The following is a 7,118-nucleotide window of genomic DNA, read 5'->3' as shown; positions in this document are numbered from 1 at the left end:
GGATGGGGGTTAGTTGGTGCTGTTGAAATTTGAAGTAGGATGGTCAGTGTAGGCTCATTGAGGAGATATATGAACAAAGACTTGAGGATGTTGAGGGAGTTGGCTTCGTGGATGTGGATATCTGGCGCAAGACAATACAGGGTTCAAAAACAACAGAGAAGACAAAGGCCATCATGAAAGCGCTCCTTGTGTTCTTTGAGGGAACCACAGGGAGGCAAAGATGAGCAAGCCAGGACCGGGCCAGGATGGGGTCTGGGCAGGGCTGGGTCACACAGAGACATAGAGGGAGCACTGTAAGGACTTTGTAAGGGCATGGTATCATCCTAGAGTATATTTCAATGTAGACTTTCTATCTGATCTCTGACTTAGCACTGATAACTATGGTTCACCACCACCATTATTCCTGCTCATCCTCCCCGAAGTGTGATCTTAGAAGGGACCCTGTAATTTTAAAATTCCTTTCCCTGTAAAGATTTCTCTATATTTTCTGGGAAGTTTTAAGAGCATTTATCTCTACTTTTAATCGTCTCTTCTGAGAGGTTAAAGCATTGGAACTTGGACAATTTGCAAGAAAGCTCTTAGCTATTGCACACATGATCCATTGCAAAGACAGAGCCTGCTACTGTCTGTGGTGCCTTCTCAGAACAGAGGAGAGAGATCATGACCCAGAGGCCTACCAGTCACCCTGACATGCAAGCTTGTATGACTCTAATACAATGAATTTGAAATGAGCTTTTAAGAATGAAAAAAATGCTCACTTTATTAATAATCTATGTGAATCTTGAAGACAGAATTTTAAGTGACCTAGATATGCAAGAATAATAGTTTGGAACAAATGGAGTATAGCTGAGCAAGAGACAGTTAAGAAGGAGTGGGCAGACTGGAGATCAGGAGCCCTGGACCATAAATAAGCTGTGGAATTTGGGGCAAGTTACTCCGCATCTCTGGGCCTTAGTTCCCTTGTCTGTAAACTACAGGCTAGCTGATGTCGGTAGTTCTTTTTAGTTTTATGGCTCTCCAAACTGGTATAGTATAATTTACTTAAGCATATATCACAAAAGGGATAAAAACTACAAAAAGAATTGCAAAAAATCAAGGACAAGTTACTCAAGAATGAAGAGGAGATGACAATCTTAGAACACAGTTTTCCCAAACAAGAGTTTCCTTGGAAGAATGAGATATCATACAGAGGCAGCTGGTTATTATAGCAATTCATGATGATGGGAAAATATCACAAACATGGTGGAGGAAGGTATGAATCAGTGCAGGGTTTGGGGAAGCGGCACTGAGCACACCCTGAGAGACCCCATTGAAATTCACCTCTCATATCCCATTCTAACCAGATTCTTAGAGGTGAACTTGACTCAAAAGCTAACTGACAAAATGTCTGTACGTTAGAGTTATTCAAAGTATTGAATAATTCCATAACAATTCCTATAGTAAGCAAATAATGACCGTATATATATCAGATACAGGCCTCATATCAATGCGATGTTTCGTATGACAGTTTTACTTTAAAGAAAAATAAAGCATGGGCCCTGGCATTTATAGGGTGCCTGACTTTATTTCAGGCACTCTCACATGTTACTCTATTTCATCCTCACAGCCTTGAGAGGTGGGTACTATGCAATCATGAAGAAAGAGAAAATGAAGAAAGACTTCATACTTATCAAAACTAATTAATCAGAGACTCTACATCCCTACTAAGAAAACATGGTAAAAAAAAAAAAAGTCTTCAGTTGTGATCCAGAGGGGGTTGGTCCTATCACAGACATAAACAAATTTCTGTGGGGATCCCTGGGTACTGGAAAATGCCTCTGCAGAGGCTGCAGGATCCCTCCTTGAGGGCTTCACAGGCTAGCAAAAGTCAAACAGCAATAAGGGAGGCGGTGGTTGGAGAGAAGATGCTCCTGGACTGAGTCCAGAGACCTGGGTCCTCCTTGTGACTCTCCCGCCTACTAGCTGTGGGACCCGGGGCACGACAGGTGGCTTCGCTGAGCCTGTTTCCTCATTCCTATGGGAGTGAGTTAGGCCTCATGGCCTTAATCTCCCTTCTCATTCTAATTGATTCCAGCACCTCTTGGGCTTGGTCCATACTGAGCCATTTATGAACCATTGGTAGTTCATTTTTGTTTTCATAATTTTTACAACATGTAGGTTTTGCAAGTATAAATAGGTAAGATAAAATAAGATTGACAATTATTTTTTCTTAAAAGGAATTTAAAATTTCAATCCCAGAGGAAGGAGAAAGCCATATGGGAAAGAGTGGTTTGTTTGGGTTTTTTTGCGGTACGTGGGCCTCTCACTGTTGTGGCCTCTCCCGTTGCGGAGCACAGGCTCCGGACGCGCAGGCTCAGCGGCCATGGCTCACGGGCCCAGCCGCTCCGTGGCACGTGGGATCCTCCCGGACCGGGGCGCGAACCCGGTTCCCCTGCATCGGCAGGCGGACTCTCAACCACTGCGCCACCAGGGAAGCCCCGGAAAGAGTGGTTTTGAGGAACCACTGCAAATCATTGAAATCAAGACCTGAGCTCCCACCCCCCAAACATTCATTCCCCACATTTACCCCCATTCTCTCTCCAAAGACGTTTCTTCAATGATCTAAAGGGACAAGGATAGTATAAACTCTTAAGGACAAGGAGTCTTCTGTACACAAGGGATTTCACACATATTTGGAAGGTAAAGAGCAGAGCAGAGGGGACACTAATAAGAAGTGAGCTAATTCACCCGGGCACCTCAGGATGTTTGGGGGGTGGAGGTGGGATGAGAGATGTCAATTGAAAGTCTGACGTACGCCGTCAGTTGGACCCCCGGTGCCCTCCCACGCCCTACAAAGCTCCAGCCAAACAGGGGAATCACCTGAGAAAGAGAATGGCACGGGATTCAGGAAATAGGGGTTCTGACACAAGGGTACACCGAAGGAATGTTCCAGTAAAAAAGCTATGCTGTAGATTTGAGGGTAACCATCCAGATTAGAGCAGGAGGAAAGAAAGCTCAGAAGGGAGTTTTCCTGAAGAAAAGGGAAAAACTTTATCTGATATGTTAGTGCACTGGAGAAAAAAAAATCCCTAATAGTGTGTACTGGATCTGAAGGAACAGGAAAAAAAATTAATAAGGATGGTCAAAGAGCAAACTATACAAATAAAAATAAATGGAGGATGCATGAATGTTCATAGCAGCATTATTTATAATAGCCAAAAAGTGGAGATAATCTAGATGTCTATCAGCTGATGAATGGATATCTATGTCTATCCATACAATGAAATATTACTGGACAATAGAAAGGAATGAGGTACTGATACATGCTACAACCTGAATGAACCTTGAAAATACCAAGTGAAAGCAGTCAGGCACAAAAGGCCACATATTGTATGATTCCATTTTTATGATATGTCCAGAATAGGCAAATCTGTAGAGATAGATACAGATTAGTGTTAGCCTAGGGCTGGAGTGGGTTAGAAGGGAGAATGATGAGTGACTGCTAGTGAGTTCTAGGTCTCTTTTGGGGGGTAATGAAAATATTCTAACATTAGATTAGGGACATGATTGCAAAATGCTGTAAATATACTAAAAACCATTAAATTCCATTAAATTATACACTTAACTTTGTGGACTTTGTGTTATATTTCAATAACCCTATTGAAAACAAATAAATAAATGGGAAAATCAGGCAAATCCTGACGCCAAGGAAAGAAAGGTGTTTATGAGAGCAAAAATAATTGTATCACATGACATGGATGAATTTGCATAGCTACCATAATGTATATTATTGATTTAACCAGAAATGTTGATATACTAGTAGAATGGAGGGTTGGGATGAGGAAGTTAGGAGAGGTAGAAGATAGTCCCTCATCTTCTGTAACAAGAAATGAATAATAGATTGGACCTAAAGTGGACAAATCAAGAAATATTAGAGGGGGAGGTGTAGCAGGTCCGTAGAGGGAGACTGTTGGCGGAAGAGGCTCGGCGGCTGATGGCGGCTCAGGCTCGGAAGCCTCTCTAACATTCCCCTCTGCTCAGGAGTTCCTCACTCGATTCGCAATGACATCCTTTCAAGAAGTTCCACTGCAGACTTCCAACTTTGCCCATGTCATCTTTCAAAATGTGGCCAAGAGCTATCTTCCTAATGCACACCTAGAATGTCATTATACCTTAACTCCATATATCCATCCCCATCCAAAAGATTGGGTTGGTATATTCAAGGTTGGATGGAGTACTGCTCGTGATTATTACACGTTTTTATGGTCCCCTGTGCCTGAACATTATGTAGAAGGATCAACAGTCAATTGTGTGTTAGCATTTCAAGGATATTACCTTCCAAATGATGATGGAGAATTTTATCAGTTCTGTTATGTTACCCATAAGGGTGAAATTCGTGGAGCAAGTACACCTTTTCAGTTTCGAGCTTCTTCTCCAGTTGAAGAGTTGCTTACTATGGAAGATGAAGGAAATTCTGACATGTTGGTGGTGACCACAAAAGCTGGCCTTCTTGAGTTGAAAATTGAGAAAACCATGAAAGAAAAGGAAGAACTGTAAAAGTTAATTGCTGTTCTGGAAAAAGAAACGACACAACTTCGAGAACAAGTTGGAAGAATGGAAAGAGAACTTAACCATGAGAAAGAAAGATGTGACCAACTGCAAAGCAGAGCAAAAGGTTCTTTTTGAAGTCTCACAAAGTTTAAAAATGGAAAATGAAGAATTTAAGAAGAGATACAATGATGCTACATCCAAAGCCCTCCAGCTTGAGGAAGATATTGTGTAGTCACACATAAAGCGATTGAAAAAGAAACTGAATTAGACAGTTTAAAGGACAAACTCAGAAAGGCACAATGTGAAAGAGAACAGCTTGACTGTCAATTGAAGACAGAAAAAGATGAGAAGGAACTTTATAAAGTACATTTGAAGCATACAGAAATAGAAAATACCAAGCTTATGTCAGAGGTCCAGACTCTAAAGAATTTAGATGGGAACAAAGAAAACATGATTACTCATTTCAAAGAAGAGATTAGCAGACTGCAGTTCTGTTTGGCTGAAAAGGAGAATCTACAAAGGGCTTTCTTGCTTACTACCTCAACTAAGGAAGATACAGTTTTTTTCAAGGAGCAACTTCGTAAAGCAGAGGAACAGGTTCAGGCAACTCGGCAGGAAGCTGTCTTTCTGGCTAAAGAACTTAGTGATGCTGTAAATGTGCGGGATAAGACGATGGCAGATCTGCACACTGCACGCTTGGAAAATGAGAGAGTGAAAAAGCAGTTAGCTGATGCAGTGGCAGAGCTTAAACTAAGTGCTGCGAGAAAAGACCAGGAAAAGACTGATACACTGGAACACGAACTGAGAAGAGAAGTTGAAGATCTGAAACTTCTTCTTCAGATGGCAGCAGATCATTATAAAGAAAAATTCAAGGAATGCCAGAGGTTCCCAAAACAAATAAACAAACTTTCAGACTAATCAGCTAATAACAATAGTGTCTTCACAGAGAAAATTGGGAGTCAGCAGAAAGTGAATGATGCCTCAATAAACACAGACCCAGCTACTACTGCCTCTACGCTTGATGTAAAGCCACCACCTTCTACAGCTGAGATAGATTTTGACAATCTAACTAAGGGACAAGTCTCTGAAATGACCAAAGAAATTGTTGCAGAATAATATAATAAATGTAAATAACTCTTACAGGATGAGAACAAAATGCAATAAATATGCTGATGAACTTGCAAAAATGGAGCTGAAATGGAAAGAACAAGTGAAAATTGCTGAAAATGTGAAACTGGAACTAGCTGAAGTAGAGGAGAATTACAAACTTCAGTTGGCAGAGAAGGACAAAGAGATAAATGGTCTAACTTCATATTTGGAAAACCTCTCCAGGGAGAAGGAACTTAAAAGGAGTATAGAAAATCAAGCAGTAAGGAAATTGGAGGGTCAGAATTCCCAGAGTCCTCAGCAGATCTCACAGTGTTTCAACACAAGCTCAGAGCAAAGTGGTCATGTTCCTGCAGTGCCAGATACACAACCAGTTCTGCAGTTTGGTAATCCTTATGCAACACAGGAAACAAGAGATGGAGCAGATGGTGCTTTTTACCCAGATGAAATCCAAAGGCCACCTGTGAGAGTACCCTCTTGGGGACTGGAAGATAATGTTGTCTGCAGCCAGCCTGCTTGAAACCTAAGTCGACCTGATGGTTTAGAAGACCCTGAGGATAGTAAAGAAGATGAGAACGTGCCCACTGCTCCTGATCTTCTAAGTCCGCATTTACGTGGGCATGGAACAGGCTTTTGCTTTGATCCCAGCTTTGATGTTCAGAAGAAATGTCCACTCTGTGAATGAATGTTCCCTCCCAACTATGACCAGAGCAAATTTGAAGAACATGTTGAAAGTCACTGGAAGGTGTGCCCAGTGTGCAGCGAGCAGTTCCCTCCTGACTATGACCAGCAGGGGTTTGAAAGGCATGTACAGACCCATTTTGATCAGAATGTTTTACATTTTGACTAGTTAATTTTTTATTAGGAGTTAATAATACAGTTTAGCAGTTGGAGAAAAAAAATCACCTCAGACCACTAAGGAGACCACAAGGTGTCACTTTCATGTACCCTCTACTGCACTTTTCTGACCAAGAGCTACTTGGAGTTTGGTGTTATTATTGTCAGGGTCAGTCCTTGGCTTATCACTTATCAATAAATATAATTTTAACCTCTGTTAATCTTACCTGCTTAAGAAGTTCTTGTGTGTTTGTATCTTTATTTATTCCCCATTTTGAAAAATTATATGAATGAAGGAAACGGATTATTTTAATGTTACCACACTGAAAAAATAGGTATGTATAGTGTGTTATTTAGCAGAATATTTACACATCTCTGTTGACTTGTTGATTGAGCATGACTACTAAAAATTATGTAATACAAAGAATTTATCATAAGTCTTGCAAAGTTATTCTTTTGAATACAGAAACTTCATAATTTAGCCCATGAAATGTTTTTTTTTAACCCTCTTTAGAAAGGGAGCTGCATGTAGAATGAGATCACATGCTTCCAAGGTAGCAAATATCCTTCTCATATTTGAAATGTTGGCTTTAGGAATTAATAGAATGCATATTTTGCTAATTTTATGACGAAAAAATTTTAGA

At 40.7% G+C, this 7,118-nt stretch overlaps 1 pseudogene; it reads left to right on the top strand.

Annotated features, from left to right (window-relative positions):
• Positions 1–3,953: 3,953 nt before the first annotated feature.
• LOC102994462 (tax1-binding protein 1 homolog) lies at positions 3,954–6,627 on the top strand (annotated as a pseudogene).
• The last annotated feature ends 491 nt before the right edge of the window (positions 6,628–7,118 follow it).

The sequence above is a fragment of the Physeter macrocephalus genome, chromosome 10, assembly GCF_002837175.3.
Source record: "Physeter macrocephalus isolate SW-GA chromosome 10, ASM283717v5, whole genome shotgun sequence".
Taxonomy (NCBI): Eukaryota; Metazoa; Chordata; class Mammalia; order Artiodactyla; family Physeteridae; genus Physeter; species Physeter macrocephalus.
This window is presented reverse-complemented; position numbering and strand designations above follow the sequence as displayed.